Source organism: Panicum virgatum, chromosome 3N (assembly GCF_016808335.1).
Source record: "Panicum virgatum strain AP13 chromosome 3N, P.virgatum_v5, whole genome shotgun sequence".
Lineage (NCBI taxonomy): Eukaryota > Viridiplantae > Streptophyta > Magnoliopsida > Poales > Poaceae > Panicum > Panicum virgatum.
In genome coordinates, this window is record NC_053147.1 from 54,422,311 (window position 1) to 54,435,871 (window position 13,561).

The 13,561-nt window shown below is 52.6% G+C and overlaps 1 long non-coding RNA gene across 3 annotated transcripts; it reads left to right on the forward strand.

Moving 5' to 3' along the window:
• The first annotated feature begins 762 nt into the window (after positions 1–762).
• On the forward strand, positions 763–3,170 carry LOC120666204. Of its 3 annotated transcripts, none has more exons than XR_005671627.1 (3): positions 763–1,312; positions 1,999–2,311; positions 2,957–3,170. It is a non-coding gene; the product is annotated as an uncharacterized LOC120666204 (long non-coding RNA). The 3 variants fall into 3 exon arrangements; XR_005671628.1 differs by having other exon boundaries at positions 2,091–2,311; XR_005671626.1 differs by having other exon boundaries at positions 763–2,311.
• Positions 3,171–13,561: the final 10,391 nt, after the last annotated feature.

Sequence of the window (13,561 nt, forward strand, 5' to 3'; positions counted from 1 at the left end):
TAGTATTTCAACATATCTAGTTCAGCCCTCACCCGATTTAGGGTGCATAGAGTTTGAAATCGTTATGAGGTACTAATATCCTCAAGTTTGACTTGACTTATATGAAACAAGGTGAGAGATCCATCCATTTTGTGAAACAAGATATATCCTAATTTTTGCAAAATCCAATGAAACTTTTATTTAATGTTTAAACATCCATGAAATGATTCAATAGAAATTTCTAGAATTTTTGGAGAAGTTTTTGGTATTAGTATCATTATTTTATAATAAGGTTGTAGGTAGATGTTTAAATTATCCCTAACAAACATTTAAAATTTTGTTCCACTTTCGGGATATGAGCTATAATAGAATGGATACACATAAAAATACTTTTTATAAAATTTTTAATTATTAATTGAGATACATGTAGATCAAATTGTAATTACTTTTAATAAATTCACAGAAATTCATTTAAAATATTAAAAATAGTAAATGAGTTAGAAAATTAGTGAAACTTATACTGTACCCTTTATATGTATTATTATACTTATAAAAAATTAGTTGGTGCATATAAGATAATCATTTCTATGTGCTACTTCACAATTGTGCAATAAAATAAAAAGAAAAAAATAAAAATATTAAATGTACAAGAATGAAACAAAGCCCATTGCAGCCCAAACGGCCCAATTATTTGTCACCATCCATAATCGATTCAATGGCTCTAGATGCGTTCGCATGCTATATAATCTGCTGGCTCAGCCCCTAACCCTAGCCGAACCCACTGCCACCTTTCTCCCTCCGCCAGTCCGCCTCCGTGCTGCAACGCTTCTCCCTCTCCCTCTCCTCCTCACGCCGCCAGCAGATCCATCGCTGAACGCTCGGATCCCGGGCCCTCCCTGTCGGATCCGTCGCCTGCCGTCCCGGGAGGGCAGTTCCCGCTCTTCCCGGCTGGGGCACGGCGGCTGCGAGGCCAGGGTGCCGCCGCCATCTCACGGGCGGCGCGGCTGCAGCTCGCCCCGGGTGCGGCCTCTACTGCACGGCTGCCTGCCTTCTCGCCGCGTGGTGATGTGCGCATGGTGGCTGCTCCCTGCTGGATCCGCAACCGGACGCTGCCTCCCTCTCACGGCTCGCCACCACCCACCGCCTGCTCCCTGCTGGATCCGCCGCATCCAGGCCCGCAGGCGCCCGCTCGCCGCGCCTGCCAAGCTGCCGCAACGGCGCAGCCTGGAGTGCCGCCAGCGCCGGACCGCTCCCAGAGGGGCAAAGGCTGCGCAGCCTGCAGTGCCTGCCGCCGTGCCGCCCCCAATCTAACTGGCTGCCAACCAAAGTAAAGGTAAATCCCCTTCTTAAATCTTAACCCTAGCCTGTAGTCTACAGATTAGTAGATGAGATGTCGCATATAGATTACGCGCCGATATGCTTGGGCCTCGAGGATTTCTACACGCGCTGTCTCTATCTCCGCATACAGGAGAGGCGATTGCCTCAGTTTCCAGAACAATAATAGTTCCCCCCACCGCTGGCTGCAATGCTCAATTATTTCTTACTGTTGTTTGTTATTTCTGATGCATTCCTTTCTGATTTGACCGACCAAGCAATAGATAACAAGTATTTTGACTCCCTTGGTACATAGACGTCCTGCATTTAAGTGCCTGTAGGATGCTGGTGTGTGCTCACTCCAAAGACGTCCTACCACCAAGGCTAGTTGTTGAGTGCTGGTAGAAAGGATACCCGTGAGATGGATCTGCTAGTATTAAGTGCTAGTTAACTTATTCATTGTGCTCTCTGCAGATATTTGATTATTAAGTACTAGTTAACAAAAAAGTAGCTCTTGTGAGATTGACTTGATGGCATGCTTGAAACCGATCACATTTTTTTCATGGCATATATTTGATTATTGTTTGTTTACTGGTTATAGCATTTGAGAGTGATCTCTTGGTCAGTTCAATTCCCGTTGCCTATTGTTTCCTTCATATTTTGAAGTCTACCATTTATCTGTGCATATTTTTTATACCATGCCAGGATGCTAATGTAAATTCAGTAATGAAGCTAGTTTTCTTTGGTCTACCCTGGTACCCCAAAACAAAGGTATGAAAGCATATTTGTTATTTCAGCTTTAACTTCTCCAGCAAACCATGCCCAATTGATTAGCAGGAGGTCTGATCCTGCAATACAAAAGCTATTGTAGGTCACCGTGCCCTTTTCTTCTCGTTCTTATTATCAGATTTTGCTTCATGTAGCTAACGATAGGTTTTTGTTTTGGAGGAGGGAAGTGCTGTTCTGGGTCTGTTGCTGCTCGACAAAGGGAAGCAACGCCTTTTAGGCTTTAGGTTAGGTAATTGCTGATGAATCTTTCTCCTCACCTGCATGTTTTGCTATTTGTTGCTCCTTTCTATTCCTGAAAAAAATACTTGCACAGAACACTTGACATTCATGAATGTTGGATCATGCCTCTACTTGTGAAGGATTAGTAGAGCCCACAGTTCACAGTTCTGCAGTAGTACTGTTCCCTTTGCTAGTTACCCCGTAGTTTTTATTACTATGGATTGTTAGTTATCTCTGCAGATTGCTAAGTTTGTTGGAAAGCATTAACTACCATCTTTCTTTTGAGCAGCCAATCTTTTTTATTCCCTGTAATTCTCAAAAGTTAGCTATGTATTGACATTAATTTTTCAAGTTTAAATCACATTTATTTTCAACTATGGCTCCATGTACGATGTACAGAACCCATGTAATTACTATATCTCAATCTATAACTTGGGGAGTGCCTTGTTATGTATGCAGCTCCATCTTTTCAAGTACAATATCTGCTCTAGTTTCTATTACAATGTTATCTTTTCTAGTTTTATATCAACAAATATTATGTTCACGGTCATTAGAAAGTGGAATCCAAAATGCTTTTCTATTAATTAAGATTGGTTCTTGGTTGAGAAAAGTAATGCATCAGTTGTACTCACCATGTGTGCTATATCATGTGCAGGTATGCAATTAAAAGCTGAGAAGGATGCAAAATTTGAGCTCGTGCTTGAAACATGGCTTCGCGTGAAGCTACTTTTTGGCAGTATTGCCAGATTTTGTGCTAGATTAACTAGACTTAAACTTATTTCTTGCTGGATCAAATAACTTTGATGTTGTATGTATGTGATGAGATGTTGGATCAGAATTTATCTATATATATGAGCTGGTTTATATCTTGATTTGTAATAAAATGATAATTGATTAATTAGAAAAATAGGCTGTATTTTAATGGGCTGACTATATGCAAATGGGCCCAATGCAAACTGACCAACTAGCTTGCTGCTATATCATCATTCATGTGGCAGCCATCCCATGTCAGCAGTCATGTCATCGGCCACGTAAAATTACATGTTATCGCCATGTCAGTAGCCACGTCATTCTCCATGTCATCATTGTGTGACATGGCAATTGAATTTGTGACGAAAATTATATTGTTTATGACGTTAATTTTCGTCATAGAAAATGGGTTTGGGTTGGGCTTTGGGGGCCCGGGGACATTCCATGACGGTTTTAAAATGTTATGGATCAAGCAATCTATGACGAAAATTTAAGGAACGTCATGAGGTGTGATCTATGACGCTCAATACATGATGTTATTTGAGATCGTTATAGATACTGTTTTATGACGGTTTTTCAGTGATTTGTGACGAAATTCAATCGTCATGGATCAACAGATTTTTGTAGTGCCAGAAAAATAGTACAACCACAAGAACCATATGGCTATGGTCTTGACTGATTAAATTAGAAACACTAGCTTATGATGATCTTACCGTAAGGGTAAGAGGGGAAGCATCGACGGGGTATAGCTCGGGTCTCTTGAGGCTTTGATATGTGGTCCTTTGTTAAGACACCTCCTCATTAGGGAGAGTTATGACCGCTTTGACTTGAAACATTAGCGGATCGTCATGGGCTGGTGAATCTTTGTAAAGGTCTCATAGCATCCCTATGCAATCACACCTTGGAAGTATAGTATTGTACCTAGTTAGCACAACATGGTTGGGTCCAAAGTTCTTCTGAACTTTTACGCGACTTGTGGTGAAAGTGTACAACCTCTGCAGAGTGTTTAAAACTGATATATCAGTCGTGCTTACGGTCAAGAGCGACTGGACCCTCACATGATTAATTTAAATTGAAGATGAATTTAAATCACATTCTGGTTATTTCTTGTGGCCTTACTGAGTACCAACCATAAGTATACTCACCCTTGCTAACTGTTGCTCAGAAGAAGAAAATGCGAAGTCTACTGAAGATGATACTGAGTTCTAGGCATACGCAGCCCCCAGTCGTTTACCTATGAAGTTTAGAGCCTTCATTTACAGGATAAGTTGTGTAATTCTGATAGTCTTTTAATTGTTGTAAGTCTATTCTCGTGGTTCTGTTACTAATTATTCACTTATGAGGTCACTATATGTATGAAACTTGATCCTGACAGTTATGCATTCTGTTTTGTTCTTAAAACTGGGTGTGACAACGGATAAATTCAAAAATGAAAGTGTCGTGGTGTGCAAACCCACAGCCGGGTGGCGTAGTGCACCCGCCTAAACCGAGAGGGTGAGTACTCTGGGGGTAGCTAGCATTAGCCCAATCTAGATGCAAGAACACGATGAACACAGAGGGTTTAGAGTGGTTCGGGCTGCCGGAGCGTAATACCCTACGTCCACTGTGTGTTGTATTGCTTGTGCTCTCAAGAGGTTGAGAACGTGATTGTTCGGAGTGAATCCGAGCTTGTGTTGTGTCTGCCTTCGCTTGGCCTTAGAGAGTGTCCAGAGAGTCCCACGTGTGCAGTGAGCGCCTCTCTTTTATATCTCAAGGGAGGCGCGTACATGACCGTTGAGTCCCCAACAGATGGGCCCAACAATGTTCTAATTAACACAAATGGCCTAGCGCTATTATGGTGCTACACCTGGGAAAGATCTTATTCCGGGATTTCCTTGCCTTGTCGAAATGGCGCCAGGGCGTAGCTTGCGGCGTAACTTGCCGTAGCCTGCCGCGTAGCTGGACGGGCCGTGTAGCTTGCGGCGTAGGAGGTATGATGAAAGAGTACCGTGCCGTCGTATCCATTTAATGCAGCAGACGGGCTCTGAGCAGATGCGGCGCATGCGGCTGCACTGTGTACCTCGGTAATATGCGGTCTACAGTGAGGCCTGACAAAAGCTATCCCATGTTGAATGCGGTGGGTGGGCGAGTCTTCCAGCGGAAGACTCGCGCCCGCGCCTGCGCCTGCGGGACACGTGGCGCCCCCGGACCCTTCCCCGGCGGTATATTGGTTCTACACACGTGGGAGGTCCGGACGGACGCGGGGAGGTCCCGGACCCATATGGGGGGTCCGAGCCCTCGACTGTTGGCGTGGAGCTTCCCTTCCTCAGGGACACGTGGCATCACCGGACCCGTTCCCAGAGCGAGGAACGGGTCCGGGGCCGTTGGCCTGGTGAGGTAAGAGCTGTACCCCAGGGGCTCGGCTGCTCCGCCCCTTAGGGCGTAGTTATGGATGACTACGCGAGTCCTGCCTTGCTGCAGTAGGAGTGGGTATCCCTGCTACAGGGTACCGATAGTGGCCCCCGGGCCCACCTCGAGAGAGGTGACGAACCCGCAGGTGCGGCCACTATTGTGACCTAATTCTGCATAACTTGAAGCCTCCAGTGTTAGACTGTGCGCGCCGCAGGAGTCTTATCCGGCTTTGACCATCCATCGGGTTCCCTACTGGCCCATCACGACGCAACGACTCACTGACTCAAGGCCCCCACGCACAGTGGTGCGCTTAGTCATGCGCACGTCGCTCGGCAGTACTGCCGCCGGGGTAAAAGGAATTCTTTTCCGCCAGTGCGGTTCCCGAAAGGTCTGACCCTGTCAGCGCTCGTACAGGCGCGTCGGTTCGGCTTCCGCCTCGCTCCACGTGCACGTGACGGTTCGAATCCCACCTTTTCACACCTTCGTTTGTTACTCGCCTCTCCTGACAGGCGGGCCGGGGCCCCCTTGTCATGGACTGGGCAGCTAACATCAGGCGTGAGCGTCGCTTGGCTTCCAGCGACGGATGGATCTGGTTTCATAAGAGGCAAAACCGTATGCCGCGGTTACTTTTCCGCATTCGCCTTCTTCCTTCCAAACCTTTGCGCCCTTTTGCCTTCGAGCCTGCTCGCCCCTTGCTCTTCTGCGCAGATTGCTCCTCGCCTCCACAGCAAGATGGCGTCCCTCGTTCGTCCCCGTCGTTTCCAAACCGAGACGGAACTGAACGTGGTGCGCCGCCTGCTTGGGTGGAGTCCACAGGAGACCGCCTGGGGAATTCGAGCAGGCTCGGTTCCCCTCGGCGATCTGCGCGCTGGGGAATTTGTGCTGTTTATTTCGCACATTTGCACCGGCGTGGGGCTGCCGATTTCTTCATTCTTCCTGCTGCTGCTGGAGGATTTCGGCCTCCAGCTCCAGCATCTCATGCCCCACTCCATCCTCCTGATGTCAATCTTCGTCCACCTATGCGAGATGTTCGTGGGGGTGCGGCCCTGCGTCATTCTCTTCCGCCACTTCTTCGCCCTGGTGAAGTCCGGGAAGAGCAAGGATGAAGTGGGGGCATACTACTTCCAAACAAGGAGCGATCTGCAGACGCCCTACATCCCCGGGCTTACTGGCGGGAAGTGGGAGGATTGGCGCAAGGAGTGGGTGATCGCCACCGCCTAAGCCAATGAGCGCCTCGTCATGTTGACCGAGGGACCCGCCTCAGATCGCCAGTCCTGGAGGGCCAAGCCGTCCCTGGCGTCGGAGTTTGACACTGTGCTGAGCAAGATCAGGACACTGGCGGAGAGCGGCCTCACCTCGCTGCACGTGCTCGGGGACTTCCTGAAGCGCCGAATCGCCCCTCTGAAGCAGCGGCCGCGTCCTGCCTGGAGCTTCACTGGACTCCAAGAATGCAGCAGGACCCACCGCGGGGAGGGCAGCGATCTAACTCAGGAAGGCCTGGAGGTCATGGTGCGGGCGGTGACGGGGGAGATCTTCATCCCAGAGCACCTGATCCTTCCTTAGGGTGTCGTTCCTCTCTGCGAGGACTCAAGCCTGAGGACTGCGGTGTTGGCCACTCTGCCGACCCTCGACGACGGTGGGCTAGCAGCGCGCCAAACTGGGGGCGACCCGGACCGTGGGATCCGTATCCCCGGTGCGTCCGAGGAATAGGCCGTGCTGAGCACCGCAGGGTCTGGCCCTTCTGCCAAGGGCAAGTAGGTCGTGGCTGGTAGCTTCGCCGCGAGCGGTCCCAGCCAGACCCGAAGCAGCTCCGGCGCATCGCCGGAGGAGGTGGGTCGGCGCAGGTTGCACCGTAGCGACGGGACCCCAGTTCTGGAGCCCGCCGCAAAGCGTCAGAGGGCTGCTGAGGATGCGGGCCAGGATAGTTCCCGGGCCCCCGGCTCACGCGGGACCCCTAGAGTAGCCGCGCCGCCACCACCACCACCGGGAGGTGCCTCTCCTTAGCCGCAGCAGCAGCAACAACAACAGCAACAGCAACCTCCACCACCACTACCACCACAAGGGCAACAACAGCAGCCACGAGGTGCGCCTCCGCCGCCGCCACGGCAGCAGCGGTCGCCCAGCCTCCGTGGACGCTGGAGACCCGGCGCTTCAGGGTAAGTGTTCTTCCGTTCACTCCCCTTATTCTTGGTGGTTCGCTTTTTGCTGAAGAGCTTCTTCTCTTCATTTGCCAGGGCCTCTCGCCCAGGCAGCTCTTCCACTGCCACTGGCTCGTCAGCGGGGGTCCAGGCGACCGGTGCTTCGGCGGCAACGGCAGAAGCGACGACGGATGTGGGAACCTCAGGTGCGGCGACCTCCGCTAACCTGATGGCGCCCAATGTGGCGGCGGCGGATGCACTAGCGCCAGGCGTAGCAACGCCTGACACAGTGGCCCCCGAGGCCCCAGCTATGGCGGATGACGCGCCGACACCGGGCCTGGCGATGGCGAGTACAGCGGCAGCCGACGCAGCAACGGCGAGCACCTTGGTACCCGAGGGCCCATGTCAGTGCCAAATGTCCCCATCCCCAGCTCCCAACCTGCAGCAGAGGAAGAGCTGGAGGTGGTCTCTGGTAGGCGGCTCTTGCAGGGTCCCCAGAGGAGGATGCGACTCCCCTCCCTCGGGTGCTGGTCCGAGTCCGGCGGACGATAGAAGAGGCGACCACTACCGCCGAGGCAGCATTCCGGTGGGAGTGGGTAGCTCTAGAGAGCGAGCATCAGCGCCTCAGCGACTGGCACATCCGCCTGGAGTAGCGCATGAAGGCCGAAGCCTCCCGTGCTGCCGCCGCCCGGTCCGAGCTTGAGGCCGACCTTGAGTCCTATAGGAAAGGGCTCCAGAAGGCATTCGACCGGGAGCGCGCGGCGGCGGGACGGGAGAAAGCCCTGGCGCTGCGGGAGGAGGCTATTGCCAAGGAGGAGGCGAGCCTTGCGGCCCAGCGATCTGAGCTCGAGTCTCGCAGCCAGGGACTCGAGGTCCGCAAGCAGGAGCTCGACAAACTCTCCGAGTTCCTGCATCAATGGCGCCAGGAGCTGCAGGAGACCGCCATCCAGCAGGTTGTTGCCGAGATGGAGCTCGAGGAGGAGAGCAAGTCCCTTGCATGGCAGGAATCCCTCACCACCAGCATGGAGCAAGCCTTTACGCGCCAGCGCGAGTGTCTTAAAACCCTGAAGGAGTTAGCGGCGCGGAAGGAGGCCTCGCTCCAGGAGAAGACCCGCCAGCTGGAAGCGGCTCAGGCGGCACTGGATGCCCAAGTGCAGGAGGCGGTCCAAGAGGCAGCCCGGAAGCTGTAGGAGGACCAGCGTATGGGGGCCCAGCGAATCATCGACTGGGCAAGCGAAGCAAGCTCAGCTCTGGTGCCACTTAGAATGAGTCCAATCCAAGTGGCGGAGCGGCCAGCTTCAATTGCTGACGCCCTCCCGGTGCTGAACTCTGTATCAGAGAGACTCCGGCGCCTGGAGCCGATCCTCGCTGGCCACCTTGAAGCCGAGGGCCGTGAGCTGTGCCGGATGGTGGTGGAGTACATTTTGACCTACCTCCGGAGCCACGGCCCTGCCATCTCGCTAGCTCCAGTTGTCGATGGTCCAATGGCGGAGATGGAAGCCTCCGCTCGGGAAAGCGTGCGAGAGGTCGTCGACTTTGTAGCTACTTATTTCAAGTGGGAGATTGTAGATTCCTGAGCTGGACCATCACAGCAGCAAAATTTTTGTTTTTTTGTGTTATATAAAAACATTGTACTTTTTGAAATTTTAATAGAAGAAATTTCAACTTAGCTGTTTGTCAGTTGCTCTGGTTTGCGGTATGTAGCATCCGGGTGCCTAGGCCCCTGGTAGATAGGTTCAGTTGTTAGAACCTATCTGCCATCTGAGCCGATAAGATGCTCCGGACCCCCTATGAGGTTGAACAAGTGTTCTTGGGCATAGGTGTAGCACAGATTGTAAGTCAAACGAGCGACTTATTCCCTGAATAGCAGAAAAAACTACAGAGAGGAAAATTAAACTTGCAGTTATGGTAGTAATGATACTGCAACATAGCTGTTTGACGCATGCAGAATCGATCCTTGGTATCTGGATCAAAGCGAACGCTCCGGGCCCCCTGGGAGACAGGCTCAGTTGTTTGAGTCTGTCTACCACCGAGACTGGACCTCGATCTGCATGAAGCCTTAAAGCGGATGCCGGGCCCCCTGGTAGGTAGGCTCAATGGTTTGAGGCTAGCTACCACCAGTCAAGGCTTAACCTGTATACCACTCAAAGTCAAAGCTTAGTAGTAGGCCCGCGGGACCTATTCGGAACCGGCCCCCAAGCTAGTATGAGGTCCGGAGCTCCGGATATGCAGGTCCAGGCAGCACGATGCTTGTTGCAGAGTGGTTGAGTGTGTAGGCTCAGGGTACGGAACCAGGCTAAGCCGCTACACCGGGCTCCGGACCACTCCAGGAAACAAGCATGACTTTACCGGACCTGGCTCCAATGTTCCGGACTCCTCCCTAGCAGTGGGTGAGGCCATTCTGCCATACTCGATCCTTTGAGATATGGAGTTGGACCTGCCGTGTACGACTTAGGAAGCCAACCCTTGAGCTAGAACGAGGTCCGGGCCCCTAATTACCTAGCTCCGGGTACTAGAGCACTCGTTACAGGGTGGTGGAGCATGTAGGCTTTGGGTACAGAACCGGCTAAGCGGCTACACAGGACTCCGGACCACCCCAGGAAATAGCCACCCCCTCTCCAGAGCAGGTCCCTAGGGGCCCGGACCCTTCTCCCAGCCGCAAGGGGGTCAGGACCTGTACGGTAGTCCGGCAACTCAATACAGATCTTAGCTGTAGCGACAAGAGTGGAAGTCCGCGCGGGGGTTAGGAAGGGAGAAGCTCGAGAATCGAAATGCGAAATAAAATTTTGACACAAAGACAGAACTGGGAGCAAATCTTTCCTTTACAACTTGATATACATGGCTTGCGCGATGGATGCCAGATGCCGGGTTTATGAGGGCGGACCTCTACTGCTCTGGGCCGCGCGTTAATGCTAGCTGATGGTGCGATGGATGCCAGAGGCCGGGTTTACGAGGACGGACCCCCACCGCTCTGGACCGCACGCTGATCCTATCTTATTACAAAGGAAAAATTCATTTCCTGCTCTGTCTAAGCGTAAAACTTACGCAGATGCTCTATGTTCCATGGGTTGGGTAGCGGCACCCCTTCTTCTGTGGCAAGGCGAACGCATCTGGGCTGGCATACTTCTGTAACCTTGATGGGACCCTCCCAGCTAGGGGAGAGTTTGTGGAGCCCTGCTCGGTTCAGGATCCGCCTTAGGACGAGGTCCCCAGTCCGGAGCTCCCTACTGTGCACGAACCGTTGATGATAACGCCTGAGCGCCTGGTTGTAGCGTGCATTTCGGATTGCTGCTCGCCACTTTCGTTTCGTCAACGAAGTCCACATCATCACGCCGCAGTTGTTCCTACATGGATTCGTCAAAAGCCTGGACCCGTGGTGAGCCCAGGTGAATTTCCGGGGGAAGGCATGCTTCAGCCCCGTAGACCAGGAAGAATGGGGTCTCCCCGTTGGCTCGGCTGGGCGTGGTCCGGTTGCCCCATAGCACGCACGGAAGCTCATCAACCCATTTTGCATCATGCTTCTTTAAGCAGTTATAGGTGCGGGTCTTGAGTCCCCTAAGGACCTCTGAATTCGCTCTCTCGACCTGTCCATTGCTGCGGAGATGTGCCACAGACGCAAAGCATAGCTGGATGCCGATGTCCTCGCAAAGCATAGCTGCATAGCTTTTGAATTGGGTCTCGTTGTCCGCGATGATGCGGCTTGGGATGCCAAATCTGCACACAATTGACTTGAGGAATGCGACTGCTGATTTTTTGGTGATGTTCACCACAGGGGTAACCTCCGGCCATTTTGTGAATTTGTCAATGGCGACATAGAGGAACCGGTACCCGCTGATGGCCCGGGGGAACGGCCCTAGGATATCCACGCCCCATACAGCAAATGGCCATGAGGGCGGGATCATTTGCAGAGCTTGAGCCGGTGTGTGTATTTGCTTTGCATGGAACTGGCATGCTTTGCAGAACCTTACCAGCTCAGCTGCATCCTGGAGTGCTGTCGGCCAGTAGAAGCCATGCGGAAAGGCCTTACCAACAAGCATGCGAGATGAGGAATGACTTCCACACTCGCCTCCATGGATCTCTGCGAACAGCTCACGGCCCTCTTCCTGGGAAATGCACCGCATGAGGATACCATTGGCGCCACGGCGGTAGAGATCCCCTTCTACCACCGCGTAGCATTTAGCCAATCGTACTATGCGCTCAGCGGACACATCGTCATCAGGAAGGATATTGTCTTTCAGGTAGTCCCGGATCTCGGAGATCCATGCATCGGGACCTCCCTGAGTAGGTGGGATTGGCTCGATGAGGTTTCCAGGGTCCTCAACAGCGCACACAACCCTGGGCGGGCACCACGGATGGAATGCCGCCGGGACCGCTAGCTTCGAGGTGATAGCTTGATGCCCTTCACCCAGTTCGGCAGGCTGGGCGGTAGTTCTCAGCAACTATCTTTCGAAGACGCCCTCGGGCACGGGTGCCCAGGTAGATGCTCTCGTGGAGAGATCATCTGCTGCCGAGTTCAATTCGCGGGGAACATGTTGTAGTTCCAAGGCGTCGAAGTCCTTCTCAAGCTTCCTCACGTGAATGAGGTATGCCGCGAGCTGGGATTGTTGCAGCTGCAATTCCCCCGGACCTGCTTGATGATCAGCTGAGAATCTCCCTTCACCAGGAGCTGCCGGACCCCCAGAGACAGGGCTTCTGTCAGGCCAAAGATCAAAGCTCCGTACTTTGCCATGTTGTTGGTGGCCTCGAACTCAAGGTGCACCATGTACTTCAGCTGATCTCCGTTTGGGTCAATGAGGACCACACTAGCTCCAGCCCACTACTCGCGGATGGACCCGTCGAAGAAGAGTGTCTAGTGGAGCTCGGTGAAGACTGGTGTCCTGACTTCCGGCTCCGGGGGTCCGGCGTTGAGGTCCGGACCCCCAGAATTGCTTGGGAAAGGAGTCCATTCTGCTATGAAATCAGCCAAGATTTGGCTTTTGACTGCATGGCTGGGCTGGAAGTCCAGCTGGAACTCGGCCAACTCTGCTGCCCACTTGGCGATATTGCCCGTGGCGTTGGAGTTGCGCAGAATCGCTCTCAGCGGATAAGAGGTCACTACGACAACTCTGTGTGCCTAAAAATAGTGGCGCAGTTTTCTGGACGTAATAAGTATGGCATAGATAAGCTTATGCGTCTCAAGATACCTGGCCTTTACCTCGTGGAGGACTTCGCTGACATAGTAGACTGGCTTCTGGATGGTCCGGACCCTGGCCACCGGATCCGGCTCGCCCGTTTCCACCACGTCAGGTCCTTGGGCCCCCAGCGGTTCTGGGTTCCCACTGGGTCGAGGCTCCTCCGGACCCCCCCCCCCTGTCTGGGGTCCGGACCTTCAGACAGAGGAGTGGCTGCCGGGCCCCCATGTCCGTGGTCCGGCTCACCATCCTTGGCCGGGGGGATCCTTGTGTCCTCCTGACGAGCTTGCTCCGTCCTCTCAGCCACCAGCAACATGCTGACCGCCTCTGCAGACGCAGCAAGATACAAAAACAACATCTGACCTGGCTCTGGAGCCACCAATACTGGCAGTGAGGTGAGGTGCTACTTCAGTTCCTGGAAGGCTTGTTCAGCCTCTTCAGTCCAAGAGAATGGACCAGACCTCCTCAATAGCTTGAAGAAGGGGAGGGCCCTCTCAGTCAGCCTCGAAATGAAGCAGCTAAGAGCGGCCAGAGATCCAGTAAGCTTCTGGACGTCCTTGATGCGGCCAGGATGCCTCATCGCCTCGATCGCCTTGATCTTGGCTGGGTTTGCCTCGATGCCTCGATGTGAGACCAAGAAACCTAGCAGCTTCCCTGCTGAGACGCCGAAAACGCACTTCTCGGGATTCAGCTTCGTGCGCGTGGCGCGCAGTCGGTCGAAGACAAGGGACATGTCTTCAACTATTGTTGACCCTACATTAGTCTTGACCACAATGTCATCAACATACACCTCAACTATATCTCTAATTA